The sequence below is a fragment of the Castor canadensis genome, chromosome 14 (genome assembly GCF_047511655.1).
Source record: "Castor canadensis chromosome 14, mCasCan1.hap1v2, whole genome shotgun sequence".
Classification (NCBI taxonomy): Eukaryota; Metazoa; Chordata; class Mammalia; order Rodentia; family Castoridae; genus Castor; species Castor canadensis.
This window is the reverse complement of record NC_133399.1, coordinates 75,867,273-75,888,526: the sequence shown is the minus strand read 5'-3', so window position 1 is coordinate 75,888,526 and position 21,254 is coordinate 75,867,273. Positions and strand designations below refer to the sequence as shown.

The 21,254-nt window shown below is 37.9% G+C and overlaps 1 long non-coding RNA gene across 4 annotated transcripts; it reads left to right on the top strand.

Annotated features, from left to right (window-relative positions):
- Positions 1-11,082: 11,082 nt before the first annotated feature.
- Positions 11,083-18,998, top strand: LOC141416895 (uncharacterized). Of its 4 annotated transcripts, XR_012441517.1 has the most exons (5): positions 11,083-11,215; positions 12,620-15,704; positions 16,370-16,489; positions 16,842-16,950; positions 18,399-18,998. It is a non-coding gene; the product is annotated as an uncharacterized lncRNA (long non-coding RNA). The 4 variants fall into 4 exon arrangements; XR_012441516.1 differs by lacking the exon at positions 12,620-15,704; XR_012441515.1 differs by having other exon boundaries at positions 16,370-16,950.
- The last annotated feature ends 2,256 nt before the right edge of the window (positions 18,999-21,254 follow it).

Sequence of the window (21,254 nt, the reverse complement as noted above, 5' to 3'; positions counted from 1 at the left end):
TTCTTTTTGTGCAGTTTTGCTCTACTTTATGTGTCCCCTTTGATGAGACAACTACAGAACAACATCTGAGGCACCATCTCCAGGATTGGAGGCTGAGACTGACACCAAAATTATTAAGACTGAATCTTGATTGCATTTGAACTGAGAGGTTTTTTTTTTTTAATTTTCTATTTTTCATTTTGTTTTATTTTATTTATATATATAATTTTTCTTCTTTCATTTACTTATTTTTATTTTTATTCTTATCTTTATTCTTTTTATTTTTTATTTTCAATCCTCTCTCTGTCTAATGCCTGTTCAGCTTACTGTCAATTAGTACACTAATGCTCCCTGTTTATAGCTTTGAAACTTTATTGTTTGATTATTTGTTTTGTTTCTTCCTACTTGTCTGTTTATTTGTTTTTCCCTTTTTCTTTAACTTCTTTGCTCTCCATCTCCTCTCACCCTTCCATTCTAAATATCACTAGTGTTATTATTACAAGCTAGAAAATACTCAATTGCACACAGTACAGGGACAGTAACAACACCAAGGGCAATGATGGGAAGACAGAAAAAATAGAGAAACCAGTTTCCCCACAGCAAAAAATTAGTACAGGAACCAGAGGGGAATGAAGAAAATGGATACTCAGATCCAGACTCCAACAAAATGAAGATAAACTATGCCAAAGAACCCAATGAAGCCAACAAGAATAATTTAAAAGAAGACATACTACAGGTACTTAATGAGAATTTTATAGAGATGATACTGGAAATGGTCAACCAAAATGTGCAGGAGACACTCAAGAAATTCCAAGATGACAAAAATAGAGAATTTGAAAAAGCAAAAGAAGTAATAAAGGAAACCATAGAAGCACTGTATAAACACCAAAGTGAAACAGAGAACACGATTAATAAAGAGATAAATGAACTCAGGACAAAAATAGACAACATTAAAGAGGAAACCACCCAGGATATGGAAAACCTCAGAAAAAAGAATGAAACAGAACTGCAAAACAAAATGGAAGGCCAATCCAGCAGAATAGAACAAACAGAAGACAGAATCTCAGAACTTGAAGATGAAATGGTAATTAAAGGAAAAACCAAAGAACTATTAATTAAACAACTCAAGACCTGTGAAAAGAAAATGCAACAACTCACCGACTCCATCAAAAGACCAAACTTGAGAATCAGAGGAATGAAAGAAGGAGAAGAGGTGAAAGCAAAGGGAATGTGCAATATATTCAACAAAATAATAACAGAAAATTTCCCAAATCTAGAGGAAGACAGTCCATACAGATGCAAGAGGCCTCCAGGTCACCAAACAGACCAGATCAAAATAGAACTACCCCACAACATATCATCATTAAAACAACAAGTTCAGAAACTAGGGAAAGAATATTGAAGGCTGTAAGAGAGAAAAAACAAGTAACATACAAAGGTAAACCCATCAAAATCACAGCAGACTTCTCAACAGAAACATTAAAAGCAAGAAGAGCGTGGGGTGAGATCTTCCGGGCACTGAATGAAAATAACTTCAACCCCAGGATACTCTACCCAACAAAGCTATCATTCAAAATAGATGGAGCAATAAAAGTCTTCCATGATAAGCAGAAACTAAAACAATATGTGACCACAAAGCCACCACTACAAAAGATTCTTCAAGGGATTCTGCACACAGAAAGTAAACCCAATTTAACCATGAAAAGACAGGCAGCATCAAACCACAGGAAAAGAAAAAGCAAGAAATTAGAGAGTAACCTCAACTTAGGTACACACAATCAAACCCTTAAACAACTAAGACAACTAAATGACAGGAATCACCACATACCTATCAGTACTAATGCTTAATGTTAATGGACTTAATTAACCCATCAAAAGGCACCGCTTGAAGAAATGGATTAAAGAGGAAGATCCAACAATTTGTTGCTCTCAGGAGATCGATCTCACTGACAGAAAAATAAGCATAGGCTTAAGATGAAAGGTTGGAAGAAGATTTACCAAGCCAATGGCCCCCGAAAACAGGCAGGAGTAGCAATACTTATCTCTGACAAAGTAGACTTCAAACCTACATTGATCAAATGAGATATAGAAGGGCATTCCATACTAATAAAAAGGGAAATAGACCAAAAGGAAATAATAATCATCAACCTGCATACACCCAATGTCAACGCATCCGATTTCATCAAACATATCCTGAAAGACCTAAAAGCATATATTAACTCCAACATAGTGGTTGCGGGAGACTTTAACACCCCATTATCATCAATAGATAGGTCATCCAAACAAAAAAGTCAATAAAGAAATCCAAGATCTAAAATAAACAATAGATCAAATGGACCTACTTGATGTCTACAGAACATTTCATCAAACTTCTACACACTATATATTCTTCTCAGCAGCCCATGGAATCTTCTCCAAAATAGATCATATCCTAGGGCACAAAGCAAGTCTCAGCAAATATAAGAAAATAGAAATTATACTGTGCATACTATCTGATCACAATGCAGTAAAAGTAGAACTCAGCAACAAAAGTAAAGACAAAAAACACGCAAACAGCTGGAAACTGAATAGCTCATTGCTTTTGAACAATGGATCATCGATGAAATAAAAGAGGAAATTAAAAAGTTCCTTGAAGTCAATGAAAATGAAAACACAACCTACCGGAACCTATGGGACACAGCTAAGGCAGTCCTGAGAGGAAAGTTTATAGCCATGAGTGCATATATTAAAAAGACTGAAAGATCCCAAATCAACGACCTAATGATACATCTCAAACTCCTAGAAAAACAAGAACAAGCAAATCCCAAAACAAATAGAAGGAGAGAAATAATAAAAATAAGAGCTGAAATCAACAAAATAGAAACCAAAAAAACCATACAAAGAATTAATGAAACAAAAAGTTGGTTCTTTGAAAACATAAACAGGATTGACTTACCCCTGGCAAGCCTGACTAAAATGAGGAGAGAAAACACCCAAATTAGTAGAATCAGGAATGCAAAAGGGGAGATAACAACAAACACCATGGAAGTCCAGGAAATCATCAGAGACTACTTTGGAACCTATATTCAAATAAATTTGAAAATCTTAAAGAAATGGACAGATTTCTAGATATATATGACCATCCAAAACTGAACCAAGAGGAAATTAATCACCTGAATAGATCTATAACACAAAATGAAATTGAAGCAGCAATCAAGAGTCTCCCCAAAAAGAAAAGTCCAGGACCTGATGGATTCTCTGTTGAATTCTCTCAGACCTTTAAAGAAGAACTGATACCAACCCTCCTTAATCTGTTCCACAAAATAGAAAGGGAAGGAAAACTGCCAAATACATTTTATGAAGCCAGTATTACACTTACCCCAGAAGCAGGTAAAGACACATCCAAAAAGGAGAATAATAAGCCAATCTCCTTAATGAACATTGATGCAAAAATCCTCAACAAAATAATGGCAAACTGAATTCAACAATACATGAAAAAGATTATTCACCATGACCAAGTAGGCTTCATCCCAGGGATGCAGGGGTGGTTCAACACACGAAAATCAATAAATGTAATAAACCACATTAACAGAAGCAAAGACAAAAACCACTTGATCATCTCAATAGATGCAGAAAAAGCCTTTGATAAGATCCACCACCATTTCATGATAAAAGTTCTAAGAAAACTAGGAATAGAAGGAAAGTACCTCAACATTATAAAAACTATAAATGACAAACCTACAGCCAGCATTATACTTAACAGAGAAAAACTGAAACCATTCCCTCTAAAATCAGGAACCAGACAAGGATGCTCACTATCTCCACTCCTATTCAACATAATACTGGAATTCCTAGTCAGAGCAATTAGGCAAGAAGAAGGAATAAAAGAAATACAAATAGGTAAAGAAACTGTCAAAATATCCCTATTTGCAGATGACATGATCCTATACATTAAAAACCCAAAAAACTCTACTCAGAAATTTCTAGACATCATCAATAGCTACAGCTAGGTAGCAGGATATAACATCAACATAGAAAAATCATTAGCATTTCTATACACTAATAATGAGCAAACTGAAAAAGAATGTATGAAAACAATTCCATTTACAATAGACTCAAAATCAATCAAATACCTAAGTGTAAACCTAACAAAAAATGTGAATGACCTCTACAAGGGAAACTATAAACTTCTGAAGAAAGAGATTGAGGAATACTATAGAAAGTGGAGAGATCTCCCTAGCTCACGGATTGGTATAATCAATATAGTAAAAATGTCTATACTCCCAAAAATAATCTACATGTTTAATGCAATTCCCATCAAAATTCCAATGACATTCATTAAAGAGATTGGAACATCTACCGTTAAATTTATATGGAAACACAAGAGGCCATGAATAGTCAGTCAAAAGAACAATGCTGGAGGTATCACGATATCTGACTTCAAACTATATTACAAAGCAATAATGATAAAAACAGCATGGTACTGGCACAAAAACAGACATGTAGACCAGTGCAACAGAATAGAGGACCCAGATATGAAGCCTCACAGCGTAACCAACTTGTCTTTGACAAAGGAGCTAAAAATATACGATGGAGAAATAGCAGCCTCTTCAACAAAAACTGCTGGGAAAACTGGTTAGCAGTCTGCAAGAAACTGAAACTAGATCCATGTATATCACCCTATACCAAGATTAACTCAAAATGGATCAAGCATCTTAATATCAGACTACAAACTCTAAAGATGATACAGGAAAGAGTAGGAAATACTCTGGAGTTAGTAGGTATAGGTAAGAACTTTCTCAATGAAACCCCAGCAGCAGAGCAACTAAGAGATAGCATAGATAAATCGGACCTCATAAAACTAAAAAGCTTCTGTTCATCAAAAGAAATGGTCTCTAAACTGAAGAGAACACCCACAGAGTGGGAGAAGATATTTGCCAGCTACACATTAGACAAAGGACTGATAACCAGAATATACAGGGAACTTAAAAACTAAATTCTTCCAAAACTGATGAACCAATAAAGAAATGGGCAAGTGAACTAAATAGAACTTTCTCAAAAGAAGAAATTCAAATGGCCAAAAACACATGAAAAAATGCTCGCCATCTCTAGCAATAAAGGAAATGCAAATTAAAACCATGCTAAGATTCCACCTCACCCCTGTTAGAATAGCCATCATCAGCAACACCACCACCAACAGGTGTTGGCGAGGATGCAGGGAAAAAGGAACCCTCTTACACTTTTGGTGGGAATGTAAACTAGTACAACCACTCTGGAAAAAAATTTGGAGGCTACTTAAAAAGCTAAACATTGATCTACCATTTGATCCAGCAGTACCACTCCTGGGGATATACCCAAAAGACTGTGACACAGGTTACTCCAGAGGCACCTGCACACCCATGTTTATTGCAGCACTATTTGCAATAGTCAAGTTATGGAAACAGCCAAGATGCCCCACCACCGACGAATGGATTAAGAAAATGGTATCTATACATATGGAATTTTATGCAGCCATGAAGAAGAACGAAATGTTATCATTTGCTGGTAAATGGGTGGAATTGGAGAACATCATTCTGAGTGAGGTTAGCCTGGCCCAAAAGACCAAAAATCGTATGTTCTCCCTCATATGTGGACATTAGATCAAGGGCAAACACAACAAGGGGATTGGACTATGATCACATGATAAAAGCGAGAGCACACAAGGGAGGGGTGAGGATAGGTAAGACACCTAAAAAATTAGCTAGCATTTGCTGCCCTCAATGCAGAGAAACTAAGGCAGATACCTTAAAAGCAACTGAGGCCAATAAGAGAAGGGGACCAGGAACTAGAGAAAAGGTTAGATCAAAAAGAATTAACCTAGAAGGTAACACACACGCACAGGAAATCAATGTGAGTCAACTCCTTGTATAGCTATCCTTATCTCAACTAGCAAAAACCCTTGTTCCTTCCTATTATTGCTTATACTCTCTCTACAACAAAATTAGAGATAAGGGCAAAATAGTTTCTGCCGGGTATTGAGGGGGTAGGGAAGAGAGGGAGGGGGTGGGGTGGGTGCTAAGGGAGGGGGTGGGGGTAAGGGGGAGAAATGACCCAAGCGTTGTATGCATATATGTGTAATAAAACAATAAAAAAAAAGAAAAAAAATCTAAACTTAGATTTGCCATATGATCCAGCAATCCCACTCCTGGGGATACACCCAAAGGCATGCGACTCGGGTTATTCCAGAGGCACCTGCATACCCATGCTTATTGCAGCGCTATTCGCTATTCACAATAGCCTAGTTATGGAAACAGCCAAGATGCCCCACTATTGACGAATGGATTAAGAAAATGTAGTATTTACACACAACGGAATTCTACTCAGTCATGAATAAGAATGAAATCTTATCATTTGCAAGTAATGGATGGAACTGAAGAACATCATCTTGAACGATGTTAGCCAGGTTTAGAAGTCCAAAAATCAAATGTTCTCCCTCATTTACAGACTTTAAATCTAGGGCAAAGGCAGTAATGTTTGACTTGGTTCACACGGTAAGGGGAGAGCACATAGATGAGAAAGGGGGACAGGTAGCAAACCCAAAATTTGAAAGTGTTTGATGTTCCCACTGTAGAGGAGCTAATACAGTAATGTTAAAGCGACAGAGGTCAATCTGGGAAGGTGACCAGGAAGTAGTGAAGAGATCTGGTAGAAATGAATCAATCTGGGTAGTAATACACTTGTGCATGGAAGCAATGATAGGAATCTCTCTGTATAGCTGTCCTTATCTCATCTAGCAAAAACACTTTGTCTTTCTTATTATTGCTCATGTCTACTCTTCAACAAAATTGGACAAAAAGGCAGAACATGTTCTGCCTTGAAGTGAGGGAGGTGGAAGGAAGAGGGAGGGAGTGGGGGACATGGTGAAATGGCTCAAACACTGTATGCACGTATGAATAAATGAATAAAGAAAAATTTAAAAAGATACACCAAACAAACAAAAAGATGACCAAAGTAAATCAAATAGAAATGTCCCCAAGATTGTAAAAATGTGGAATTAGAACTTTGAAACAAAGTGGATGTTGGGAAGACTAATCAGGAATGAGACAGAAATATGCACTCTGGCACTTAGGAGGTTAGTGCACTAGGTTCACAGCATTGCTGTGGCAGTGCCTACCCAGGACATAAGTATTAAATATTAACAGGGTGGGAGAGGGGTGGCGGGCAATGAATCTCAGAGCGAGATAAAAAAGAAAAGAATGAATGTGGAGAATGCTCCCAGGGAAGATCAAAACCTTCTAGACTGGTGGTGAATCAGATAAAGGGGAGTGCTGGAAAGCTTGGAAAGGAATATAAAATTAGTGTTCTCTTTAATATCAGGCAAAGGACACATTTTAGGAAGAACACAAGAGATAATAGATATTGCTGACTTCTACAGATTACTGAAGTGAATGAAAAGCAATAATGCCTTTAAACTTAGTTAATAGGAAAACGTGAAGAAATTAGCTTTTGTATATTAAGAAAAAATTATAGAGCAATACCCAGTGACATTTGGCATGTGATATGGACTGAGTTGAGTCCTCCTAAGATTCATATATTGAAGCCCTAACTTGTAATGTGATAGTATTTGGAAATGAGGGTGAAGCCTGCTACATGGGATAATGTCTTTACAAAACAATACATCTGGAAGACAGTCATCTGCAAACCCAAAAGAAGGTCCTTACTAAGAACTGAATCTGTTGGCACTCAGAATGTGGGATTTTCCAGGCTCCAGAACCATGGGAAATAAATTTCTGTTGTTTAAGGCATCCAGTCTGGCACTTTGTTTTGGCAGCCCAAGCAGGTATGGCACTAAAGAAATAGAGACAGTTAATACAAATTCTTACTTGGTAAATGCTACCAAGTGAGTAAAGGGTTTGCCTCCTTATTTGGTTTCTAAGTATCCATAATAGTACTTGCTTCCTTCCTTTGAGGTTTTCTCTTAGAATAGAAGAATCTCTGCTTTTATCTATAGTCACTTGCTTTATGTTTACCCTGTTCTATTTCCATCTCTTTTTTCTTTCTGTAAACAAATAAACCTTTGCTTTGAACCTTGATATGTAATCACGTAAGTATAGGATATTAGTTTACAGCATCTGTAAGTCCTGAATTTCTCACTAAAGATATATCAACAACTAAATGGTATTTTACTTCCTGGCTTAGTAGGAGCTCCTGTTGTCCAAGCTCATCCTGACAGACAGAGGCAGGATGTTTAAAGACAACTACAAGCCTTCTTCTTTGATGGATGCAGTCAGTTCTTCCAATATTCCAGAGGCATGATTGTCCCAATTAAAATCCATTTCTTATCATAGTAGCAGCCTATCAGCAACAACCCCTCGCATACTATTCTTGCAGAGAGAAGAAGCAAGGTAAAAATCATACATTCACTAAAAGAGGTAAGGCATGGCAAGAGAGCTACAAAAATACTTGCAGAATATAAATTTGAGGAAATATGACTAATTACCTACTGTTTTAATACCCTGAAGCTGAACCTTCAAACTAAAACTCATAATCTAATTAAGGAAGTTTATCATATAGACAGAACATAAAGCAACATGCAATTAACATTTCCTAAAAATGAAACTGATGCAAGAACATTTTGATTTACTCTAATTATACTGCTAATTCTGTACCTTATGCAGCAATGCCTTTGCATTAAAAAAAATGTCCTCTAAAGGTTTCCCTCCAAATTGTAGTAGCTTGTATTTCTCTCACTCTAGCTGCTTGTAATATAACTAAAAGTAAGAATTACAAAGAATTCTCAACTCACAGATATTATAAAATATAGATGGCAGAAACCTGGCCTGGAATGCTCCCAAAAGAACAGTTTGCAGCAATCATACTCTAAAGAGTTTTAAGAATAGTGGTTTGATCAGTCCACTTTATTCATCTCTATGTACTTGAAAGAAAATGTCTTAGAAAAGGCTAAGCACCAATGTTCTTGAATTCCCCAATACAGGCTTATTTTTGGCACTAGGTATTATACCTACTATAATACCATGAGCTCACTAAACCTTCATGAAGCATTTGTTTCTAAACATGGTGGTATATGCTGGTTCCAAAGTGCATGTGATGGTACACAAATGATCACTCTGAAAGTTGATGGATTGATCTGGTGTTTAAAGATTCTGAATATAAACATTATTTTATGAAATCTGATATTGGAAATGAATGAATCATGTTGATAATATTAGGTAGAAATTACAATGATGGGATGTGAGAAGTGCAGAAACTTAAATCATCTAATCTAATCATTTCATTTTACAGATGTGAAATTAACATCAAGGAGGCAAACAGTTTTGCCCAGTCCTACATCAAGTCCTACACAAAATGGGAAAAAGAGTCCTAGTCTACTGACTCTTGGCCTTTAGAGTCAAGAAGACCAAATTTCAATTCTGACTTTTGCGTTTAACATATGAACATGAGCAAAGATCATATGAAAGAATCCTTCATTTCCTTATGTTTATAATGGAAATATCATTATGTGAAGCTCAAATGAAGTAACGCATAGGAAATTGCTGATGTCCCCAGTGTTGTAAATTGTAGTCCTCAATATGGCATTTTTGTCTTCTAATGCCATGTTCTAAGACAATAAAAAAGATAATAAAAACAAGAATCAAAAATTGGTCAGATAATTGATCAAGAAACAACTAGAGAAGGGACAACTTTGGATATTCAAATTCATACACTTGATATTTTATTTAAACTGTCTAAGTTGGCGTTTCATATAGGTTATGTAAGTAGCATTTCATACTATATTTCTCTATTACTAAATTAGGAGGATAAGTTATATTTCCAAATGTAAATATACTATCAAATCATGGAATGGGGATAGATGAAACAAGTCCTTGGAAAATTAGCCAAGGACTTTAATAAATAAGTGGAGAAAGGGATGTGTGTTAAGTTGGACAGAAAACAAAGGTACCACAATTTTTTTACCTAATAATTATCCTACATTCTCAAATGCCTTGAGCACTATAAATAAATTAGTTAGATATGCCTTGTATCACAGAACATGAATTAAGTCCATAGAAAAGACAATAGAAAGAACTTAATGATAATACTCATTAAAAATATCTAATCAATTCTTTAACTTATTTATTAATGTGTAATATATCTTTATTGAAACCTGCCTTTGTGCATAATTATGCAAGTTTGGGGACTATAAAAAGAAATAAAACATGATTTCTCTTACCAAAGATTGCATGACTATTCAGTGGTAAAGCATCACCTTATCACACTGATCTACTTTTATGATGAATCTGTAGAATGCTGCTTCCAATATTACAATGATACACCCCAAAACACACAAAATTAGAAAATTTTTGGAGGAGAAAAAAATATGCAAATTTCTAGCACCAGATTCCAATTAGTACCACTTCCATAGTAGGCATACAAATTTTTGTATACTTTAAATTAATAACTTTTTACAATAAGTTGTTTTTTAAAAAAACATTTTAACTTGTAAAACATTCTTCTGCTGCAAGGAAAAAAGTATTATCTAAAGGAGTTTCAATCTTATAAACATATATAATCATACTCATGGAGTATTTATGACACTTGTTATATACACCTAGCATGCTATGAATTTCCTGAAGCTTGGGACTTAGCATCTTACTCTGGCTAAGTGCTAAGAAATCTAAAACATGAAGCTCTGTGAACAGCCAGGAAAGGTTACTGCATTGATGGAAAGAGGATGTGTCAGTATTATTGTTGGAAGCCATCAACCACAATCTGACAAGGTCATGGTGGCTTAGCAGGATCCAGATAAGGCCAGAGAATGCAGGTGCACCACATCTCTCATTGGGATTTTTGAGGGAATGTGGAGTGGCTTCCTTTGTCTGGAGAAAAGAGACATTAATAACCTGAAGGTATTTGTTTAGTATGAGCAAAACAGAAAGGTTAGGAACAGGGTAACATGTCCTTGACAACCAAGGTCTGGGTTTTATGTACATGAAACTAGGTGAAACTAGAGAGGTCTGGGTTTTGTTTATGAAACCAGGGAGGTTGGAATGAGGGCATTATTTCCCAGGCATAGAAGTTCTTCTTGCATTGTATAACTTCCTGCTTTGTACTGCTTATAAGCCTAATGCCAAAATAAAGATTTGCCAGTTGGTCATCAGCTTTCTGGTCCTCCTGATTTGTGTCTTGTCTGTTCAGTCCTTTCCTAAGCCCTTTTTGGTCAATACTTCTGCGATCCTGGCACTTGGCACCCAAACAGGGACCTGAACAGAGGCTTAAGGTAAGGAAGGGTCTGGTGGTACATGCATATGTTTTAGTTTTAGTTTGAGGTTATGGAGCAACATAGAGAAATGGAGCAACAAGAAATTAGAGAGTGGGCTCTCTTCACAGAAATTTTGTGTTCAATGTTGCATAGTCAAGGATGTAAAGAGTCTAGAAGTCAGCTTGAACATTTTTTGTCTCATGTCCAAGAAGTGTGTCCTTGGTTTCCCTATGAGGGAACCATTGATTTAAAAACTTGGGAAAAGGTTGGTCAAAGATTAAAAGATCATTATACCAGTGAGGGACCTACCTATGTTCCAGTAGATGCCTTTTCCTCATGGAATTTATTTAGGGATTTTCTTGATTCACAACATGAGGTCATAACTATTTCTTCATTTGAAGTTGAAATCTCAAAGCAGGAGGTAGATGTTCAGACTTCCCTGTTTGTTTCTCTTTCGGATTTAAATTTGCCACCTCTGAATGAGTTTCTCAATCCTCCTCATGATGATGACTCTGATGTGAAAATTTTGTCTCCTGAGGAGGAGGAGGAATTGGAAGAACAGGCAGCCCAGTATCATCACCATTCCCCCCAGTTGCTAAAATTACTCAAGTCCTTGTTTATTTCAAAACCTGCAGTCTCTACTGCCTCTTCTAAATCACCTCAAGTTTTTCCTGTCACCATCAGTGGCTCAAACAGTAGTTTGTCCCCTTTACAGAAGGGTATGAGAGGAGCTAGACAGGTTGGAGAGGATATGAGAGAATTTTGTTGTTTTCCAGTGAGAGTGCAAAATAATCAGAGGTTCATGAGGCTCTTCCTTTTAATATGCTTAAGGAACTAACGATTACAGTGGTGCAGTATGGAGCCACTGCCCCTTTTATCTTGGGGATTATAGAGACTCTTGTTCATCAGCACTTGCCACCCTCAGATTGGAAGACAATAGCTAAAGCATGCCTCTTAGGAAGTAACTACCTGTTGTAGACATCAGAGTTTCAAGATCTATGTTTGGATCAGGCAGATAGGAACTGTGGCACACAACACACTTATACTGCTGACCAGCTAGCAGGCGAGAGTCAATGGGGAAGTGTGCAGCAATAATTAAATTTCCCTGGAGATTATTATGCACAGGTTAGTATCTTGGCTGAGCAAGTTTGAAGAAGGCTCCCCTCTTCATATTTAAAAAAAGAGGAGCTTAGTAAAATAAGGCAGGGACCAGATTAACCTTATCAGGACTTTGTATCCCAGCTATTGCAAGCTATGGGTAGATTGGTAGTTGAAGGAGAGGCAGGAATGATTTTAGTAAAAGAGTTGGCTTTTGAGAATGCCAACACAGCTTGTCAAACAGCCATCCACCCTTATAAAAAGAGGGGACATTTGGTGGACTACATTTGGATCTGTGCTGATATAGGACCTACCTATTTACAGGGAATGGCCATTGCTGCTGTGACGAAGGGAATAACACCTCCTTAGCTGTGGAAAGCCATTCAAGAAAATGGTTGCCGGCCCTGAGGGAATCTGCAGGATCCAGGACACTTTGCTAAACAGTGTGCACAGAGACAGGGGCAACAATAACAACAACAACAACAACAGAGATCTATGCCTCAGGCAACCATAAACGGTGTGCCGCCTCCACCTGCACTTTGTCCAAAGTGCCATAGAGGATGGCACTGGGCTAATCAGTGCTGCTAAAGATTTTCCATTGATGGCCAGCCCATTAATCCCACTCAGGAAAATCAACCACAGGGAAACTACCCTGGGGGCCCAGCTGCCAGACCCCTACAAACAATGGCAGCCATAATTTTCAAGCCAGCTCAGAATCCAAATGAAGGGTTTCAGATCTTCAACAAGCCACCCCAGAGAGTGCCAGATTGGACCTGTCGCTCCACCAGAACCATATTGACCCCTGAAATGGGGGCCCAAGCTACCCCTACTGGGATTTATGGGCCACTGCCTGCAGGCATTTATGGGGCTGTTGTTGGGCAAAGCAGTCTAACAATGAAAGGCTTTCATGTTTTCCCGGAGTTATAGACTCTGATTTCCAGGGAGAAATTAGGGTCATGGTTTGTATTCTTAAAACTATCTAGACTCTTACTCCAGAACAAAAAAATAGCACAATTGATCATAATACCTTATCTTTTGGGCTCTACCAAGGTCCTATCAGAACAGTCCTGTGGTACCAAAGGTTTTGGATCATCGGATAGGGTTTACTGGATTCAACAAATTGGACTACATAGGCCAGAACTAGAACTTAAAATTAATGGAAAAAAATTTAAAGATCTACTTGATACCGGGGCTGATGTTTCTGTGATTTCTTTGACTCATTGGCCTGCCACTTGGCCAATGCAACCTGCTGTTACATAGCTTTATGGTATTGGACAAAGTAAATCTCCTTACCAAAGCTCTTCCCTGCTCCAGTAGGAAGACTCTGAGGGAAAGAGTGGACAGCTTCAACCATATATCTTGTCCCATCTCTCTGTTAATTCGTGGGGACTAGATTTCCTAAAGGATATGGCACTGCTGATCCTCAGCCCCAATCAATAAGGCACACAAATGATGCTGTTCCAGGGCTTTTATCCTAGAACAGACTTAGGAGCTCAACATCAAGGGATAACACAACCTATAGAGTTTGTCCAAAAAACTGATCTCCATGGTTTGGGGTTTCAAAATTTTTGTAGGGGCCCTGATGACTCCTCTACCACAAGCTGCTGATGCAATTACTTGGTTATCTGATGAGCTTTGTAAGGTGGATCAGTGACCCCTTACAAAGGAGAAACTGAGAGCTGCTCATCACTTAGTACAGGAACAATTACAGGAGAGACATATAGAACCCAGAAATAGCCCCTGGAATACTCCAATTTTTGTAATAAAAAAGAAATCTGGGAAGTGGAGGCTGCTACAGGAACTAAGGGCCATTAATAAAACAATGCAAGTTATGGGTCCTTTACAGCCCAGCCTGCCTTCCCCTACTGCTATTCCTTTACTTTACCACTTGATAGTTGTAGATTTAAAAGATTTTTTTTTTTTTACTATTCCTCTCCATCCTAATGATTGCCAGAGATTTGCCTTTAGTTTGTCTGCTACAAATTTTAAGGAACCTATGCGGAGATTTTGATGGAGAGTTCTGCCCCAAGGAATGGCTAACAGCCCTACCCTATGTCAAAAATTTGTTTCCCAAGCCATATCTCCATTTCGATATCAATTTTCTGATGCCTATATAATTCATTATGTGGATGATATCTTGCTTGCCCATTCAGAAGAGTATCAGTTAAATCTTATTTTTGATGCCTTGCAGCTGTCCTTAACTGCCTCAAGACTATGCCTTGCCCCAGAAAATGTTCAAAAAAGGGATCCTTACTCTTACTTGGGACATCTTATTGAATATTCTTGGATAAAACTTTTACACCCACAAATTAGGACAGATAACTTACGGGCTTTAAACAACTTTCAAAAACTATTAGGTGATATCAATTCGACCCACTTCGCAGCTGACAGCAGCAGATCTAAAGCCTTTATTTGACATCCTCAGAGGAGACTGATCCCTCCTCTCCTAGAATGCTCACACCAGCAGCAAAGAGAGTGTTACAGATGATTTCAGAAGCACTTCGCCTGGCCCAAGTTATGTGGGTAGACCCTGTTAAACCTCTTTACTTGCTTATGCTGGCCACAGACAACACTCCTACTGCATTGCTGTGGCAGGAGTACAGACCTCTGGAATGGCAACATTTGCCAATATCTGGTTTCCATGTACTTGTGCCATATTATGTCCTGGTATCTGCCTTAATATTAAAAGGCGCACTCCTGCATGACAATTGTTCAGTATGGAACCAGATGTTATAGCGGTCCCATTTACTAAATCACAATTTTATCTTGGTTATATCAATCCTCTGAGGACTGGCAAATAGCACTGCAGACTTTACCAGACAAATTTCTTATCATTACCCTGCTGATAAATTGTTTCATTTCTTTAAAAATAACTCCCTTATATTTCCTCAGATTATGTACAAAGTGCCAATTCCCAATGCATCATTGGTATTCACTGATGGGTCTGTTAAAGGAGTGGCCTCTGTAGTTATTGATGGCCAAACACATATAAAGCAGTGTCCCCTGATGGCCTCACAGTGAGTTGAACTACATGCTATCTTTCTCGCCTTTTCTTTACTGACCAATCAAGCCTTCAATCTATACATAGATAGTTCTAACCTTTACCAGGTTCTACATACAAACAAGAGAGCACTGATTTCTCACATAGCTGATGAAGAAGTGTTTCACTTATTTTTACAATTACAGGGTCTAATTTATCAATGGTCTGCTCCCTGCTTTGTGGGATATCTCCAAGCTCACACCAACCTTCCTGGACTATTGGTTCAAGGCAATGCTGATGAGGATGCTGCTACCCAACAATTTTTCTTTTTGCAACAGGCCCAAGAATCCCACACTCTTCATCATCAGAATGCTGACACCCTAAGAAAACAGTTTCACATTTCCAGGGAGCAGGCCCACCAAATTGTCTGTATGTGTACTTCCTGCCCACGGCACTTCTCTTTTCCTACTTTTTGTATCAACACTTGAGGTCTTTTACCTGGTCATTTATGGCAGATGGATGTTCCACACATATCTAAGATTGGCAGAACTTGGTTTGTACATGTTACTATTGACACCTTCTCTCATTTCATTTCAGCTACTGCTCATACCAGGGAAGCAATAAAAGATGTCATTGTCTATTGCTTACATACCTTTTCTGTTATAGGAATTCCATGATGTATCAAGACAGATAATGTTCCAACCTATACCTCTAAACCCTTTTTTCAGTTTTGTTTGCGCTTTGGCATTAGCCTTAAAACAGGGATCCCTTATAACCCTCAAGGTCAGGGACTTGTTGAATGGACACACCAGATGTTGAAGGTTCAATTGTCAAAACAAAAAGGGGGATAGAATATACTGACCCCTCTAATAAGCTTAACCATCCTCTTTTTGTTCTAAATTTTTTGAATGTCGATAAGCAGAGAAAGTCTGCTGCAGAACGGTTTTGGGGCCCCTCGGAGCAGCAGCATCCCTTGGTGATATGGAAGGATCCATTGAAAGGGCAGTGGATGGGTCCTGATCCTGTTTTGATATGGGGAAGAGATTTTCTTTGCATTTTTCCGAGTGATGTTGACTCTCCTTGTTGGATTCCAGAAAGGCTGGTGCGGCAGCATGAACTCCGACATGGAGCCCAGAGTGGTGGGTGAGATCAAGTCTGCAGTCAAGAGGATAAGAATAGATCAGGAGTCTCCTGCACAGCCAATGAAGAAGAAGGTGCTTAATACCCAGACTTCTCCCTTACCCTCTTGGGGCCAAATCAAGTGATTGGCAGCTGAGGGAGAGGAGTTGTTCCATTGTACCTAGTAATCTTTGACACCTGAGGCCTTGTTGCTGGCTATGGTAGGTATACTTTCTTGTCAGGTGCATGGAACTTTGGGGGAGACTTACTGGGCATATGTCCCTGACCCTTCTATTGCTCACCCTGCATCTTGGAATAATACTGGAATCAAAATATTTACCAAAAACATTACCTTCTTGGGAGGCTCAGAATCCAGTCACAGTCCCCATCAGTGGGACTTTTTAAATTATTCAGCTGATCTAACTCACCACCCCTGTGCTTGTCTAGGAATGATGGCATTGCCTGCTTAAATGTGCAACTGACCTCACAGATCTCTAGTGCTGTAGGATCATTGGATAATTCTGCTAGCCAAAAACATTTGCACGCTATTGTGAAGGTGGGTTTTCCAAACACTTGGTACTTCCTATTATTGCTTATACTCTCTCTTCAACAAAATTAGAGATAATGCCAAAATACTTTCTGTCTGGTAGCGAGAGGGAGTGGGGGGAAAGGGAAGGGGCAGGGTAGGTAAGGGAGGGGGTGGGGGAAAGGGGGGAGAAATTACCCAAACATTGTATGCACATATTAATAAAAGAAAAATAATAAAATAAAGGTTCTCTTCCAAGTGAAAAGAAAAAAGAAAGTGGGTTTTCCAGGCCTCCATCCCATTGATCAGCCAAGACCCCCTGGGATATTTCCTCTTTGTCCTGATTTTGAGGAGCAATTTTTTGGAGCCATTCCTCCTTGGCTGGATTGTGCCTACCCAATTCCTATCAAACGAGCCCTGGATGGGTTTGGGTTTAGGACAAATAATTATTTGTGGGATTAGTCACATAGGTATCCTACCTCCTCTAAAGAAGGGGATAGGGTGACCCTACAGGATGGATCTTACCCATTCTTGTTACTTCTGTGGGTATTATGCAGCAGGACATTTGGCACCTTGGTGCTGCCATGGGCCCAGTCACAGTACCATCAACTCGTAACCATGAAATTGTTCACCGTAACATTACTGCTTGTATCTCCCTGTCTTATCTTCTGTTGACTGGTTATGTTGATATTGAAAAATGTAAAACAGGGAACCTTACTTTGTGATTTGCTGTGAACATTGCTGTGACAAACTGTATTAATAATTCTCAATCCTTAAATCAAAGGAGGATACTGATAGGATAGCAACCAGCTTTTGTGATGTTGCCAGTACATGTAAGTGACCCTTGGTATGACAACCCTGTGATGCAAGCCTTGTTGGAAATTGAGAAAGTATTGACTAGAAAAAAAGAGGGTAGTTGGACTCATTATTTCAAGGGTATTGGCACTAGTGACACTGATCGCCTCTGCTGTGGTCTCCAGAGTAGCGCTAACGCAAGCATTCAGACAGTGCATTACGTTAACAACTTAGCCAAAAATACCTCTTTGGCCTTAAATATACAAGAAGCTATTAACAGTAAAATAGAAATCCGCCCTTATGCACCGGAATCAGTAGTTACAATGATTGAAGATAAGGTGCAGTCACTAAAAAGCCAGGCATCGTTAAGGTGTCATGAATCTTTCCAACGGATATGCAATACCTCCAAACCTTACAATGATTCTCATTGGGAATAGGAGCGCATCAAGCATCATCTACAGGGAGTTTGATCCCATACAGATTTAAGTATAGACTTGATGGCTTTGCATAAAGAAATCTTGGATATCCAAAGTAGCAAACTGCCCATTATCCACCCAGGGGAAGTAGCAAGCACAGTGTTAGATGCATTACAAGGATTTAATCCCTTTACATTTTAAGACATTCTTTCTGGATATTAATGGAAATCATTGTTCTTTTGTTTACTGTGTTCTATTTATTCCCAGTCTTCTGCAGATTTGGAATGTGCCGATCTTCCAGCTCAAAGCAGAGCTCTACTATGTCCACTTAAAATACAAAAAGGAGGGGAAATGTTGGGAGCCATGAGCCACACTCTGACAAGGTCGTTGTGGCTTAGAAGGATCCAGATAAGGTCAGAGAATGCAGGTGCACCACATCTCTCACTGGGATTTTTGAGGGAATGTGGAGTGGCTTCCTTTGGAGAAAAGAGACATTAATAACCTGAAGGCATTTGTTTAGTATGAGCAAAACAGAAAGGTTAGGAACAGGGCAACATGTCCTTGGCAAACAAGGTCTGGGTTTTATGTACATGAAACAAGGTGAAACTAGGGAAGTCCAGGTTTTGTTTATGAAACAAGGGAGGTTGGAGTGAGGGCATATTTCCCAGGCATAGAAGTTCTTCTTGCATTGTATAACTTTCTGCTTTGTATTGCTTATAAGCCTAATGCCAAAATAAAGATTTGCTAGTTGGTCATCAGCCTTCTGGTCCTCTAGATTTGTGTCTTGTCTGTTCATTCCTTTCCTAAGCCCTTTTGGGTCAAGAACCTCTATGATCCTGGCAGATTATCTTAAATACTATCTAAAGAATGTCAAAAAGAGAGATTTCCAGGTGTCTTAAAGGTTAGCAAAACTACAAATGACCAATTTGAAAACCTGATTCATAAGTATTAAGAGGGTCTTCAAAACCCCCATGCACTCAGTGAGGAATAGGTCAGTTTAAACACATGGCAAATCACAGTGTGCATATACTTTATCATAACAAAATAGTCAAGAAAAATATTTTTGTGCTCTTGAGTAAAAACAATTTAGTATGGGAAGAAGAGAATAAAAATGCAGGAGGCAAAAAGAGAAATCTACTAGGCCTCATCCTTCCCACCACAGGACTGAGATTGGGGAAGTCGGAAATAATTTTGAGTGAGTATGAAGTTGTACTCACTAGAATAAACTAATTAATTTATACATGATTTTTATTTATTTTTCTACCAAGAAGCATCAGTAAGACTTTTATTATCTAAGAGTGAGTAAGAGAATCATGGGACCTGGCTGAAGTGTCATCCAAGATGAGATGTGTAAGCTCTACAGAATGGCTTCAAGAAGATGTGAGCACACAGTACGTTGATATCTGATTATATCACATGAACCTTGCTTTTCCAATATAACAAATTATAATAAGGATTATTTGCTATTAGATTTTGCATTCTTTTAATATATTTCCTTTGGATAAAGCTCACAAATGAGATTGCTGAGGGTGTCATGTGAATGCTATCATTTACTTAACCAACCTTGTGTGTGAATTTTTTTTTATCATGATAAACTGAAAGTGAGATGAATATAATTTTACACAGTAGATCTTTTATACTTTATTATGTTAAACAAATACCCGTAAGTGGAGCTTATGGACCAATAAATGTGAATTATTTTTGCCCTTAATATGTATTACCAAATTTTAAAGAGATTAAACCACCTTCATTATTACCACTAGTCTGAAAGAATTTCTGTTTCACCAGAATTAGACATAATTTGTTTAAATGCAAAATTAATAGATCTAAATATCTACCTCTTAAATCTGAATCTCTTTAAATGTTACAAAGTATTCTCCATCTATTTACCATTTAGAATTTCTCCTTTGGGGAATGGTTTCCAATTTTTGCCACTTTATCTAATTTTTTCCTGATTATTATTCTCCTGTTTTTGAATTTGTACTGGCAAGAGTATAGAAGGTATTTTATAAGTATTTGCAGGAATACCACTCACCAAGTCCTCTTCTGCTCTAGGAATTAGCATGCGGTTTTTAATAAAGACAATAGAATTCTTAGGAAGACATTCTTCTTGGGAAATAAGCTAATTTCCTTTCTTTTGTAACTTGTATCTTATCTTTCAGTATACTTTAGATACAATGGAAAAATAACAAGAAAATTTTGCATCTTTCCAGTAAAGCAATTGTGATAAATTTCAGCAATTTTTAGATTGCTGCCTTCTTTTCATGAAGAATTTAAGTAGAATAGTTTCTTAACCAAAGTAGAGTAAAATTTTACTGCAACAGAACAGTAACCAAAGTAAAGTAAGAAAATACTTCTAAGCCAGGTGTGGTGGTACATGTCTGTAAATCCTAGAACTCAGGAAACTAAGGCAGGAGGATTATAAATTTGAGGCCAGCCTGGGGTAGATCCTATCTCAAAAAAAAAAAAAATCTCTCATCAAATGAAGAAGAAAATTTTTCATTGGTTACAACAAATTCAGCTTTCTTATGGGTAATTTTATAGTATTAAAAATAATATTTCTCTCCCCTTGTCATGTGACCCAAGTGCAACCACATACAGGAGATATAGGAATAGGTAGAAAACCCAAAAAAAAATCTTTTGATGTCCCCACTCCAGAGGAACTAATACAGAAACCTTAAAGCGACAGAGGTCAACATGAGAAGGGGATCAGGAACCAGTGTAAAGATCAGTTAGAGATGAATCAACTTGGGTTGTAACACATTTGTACATGAAAGCAATGCTAGCAATCTTTCTGTACAGCTAATCTTAACTCAACTAGCAAAAACGCTTTGTCTTCCTAATTATACTTATGTCTTCTCTTCAACAAAATTAGAGATAAGGGCAGAACAGGTTCTGCCTGGAAGTGAGGGGGGCAGGGAGGAGAAATGACCCAAGCAATGTAAGCACATTTGAATAAATGAATAAAAAAAAATCTACTTTTCACTTGAAAAAAAAATATTGCATTATTTCCAAAAGAAAATTTTTTTGCCTCTGAATAGTGATACTTTAGGGAAACATTCAAATGTTGAAACATTGCAAATATTAAAACCATAGCATTCATGACCTCAAAGAACATGCAAA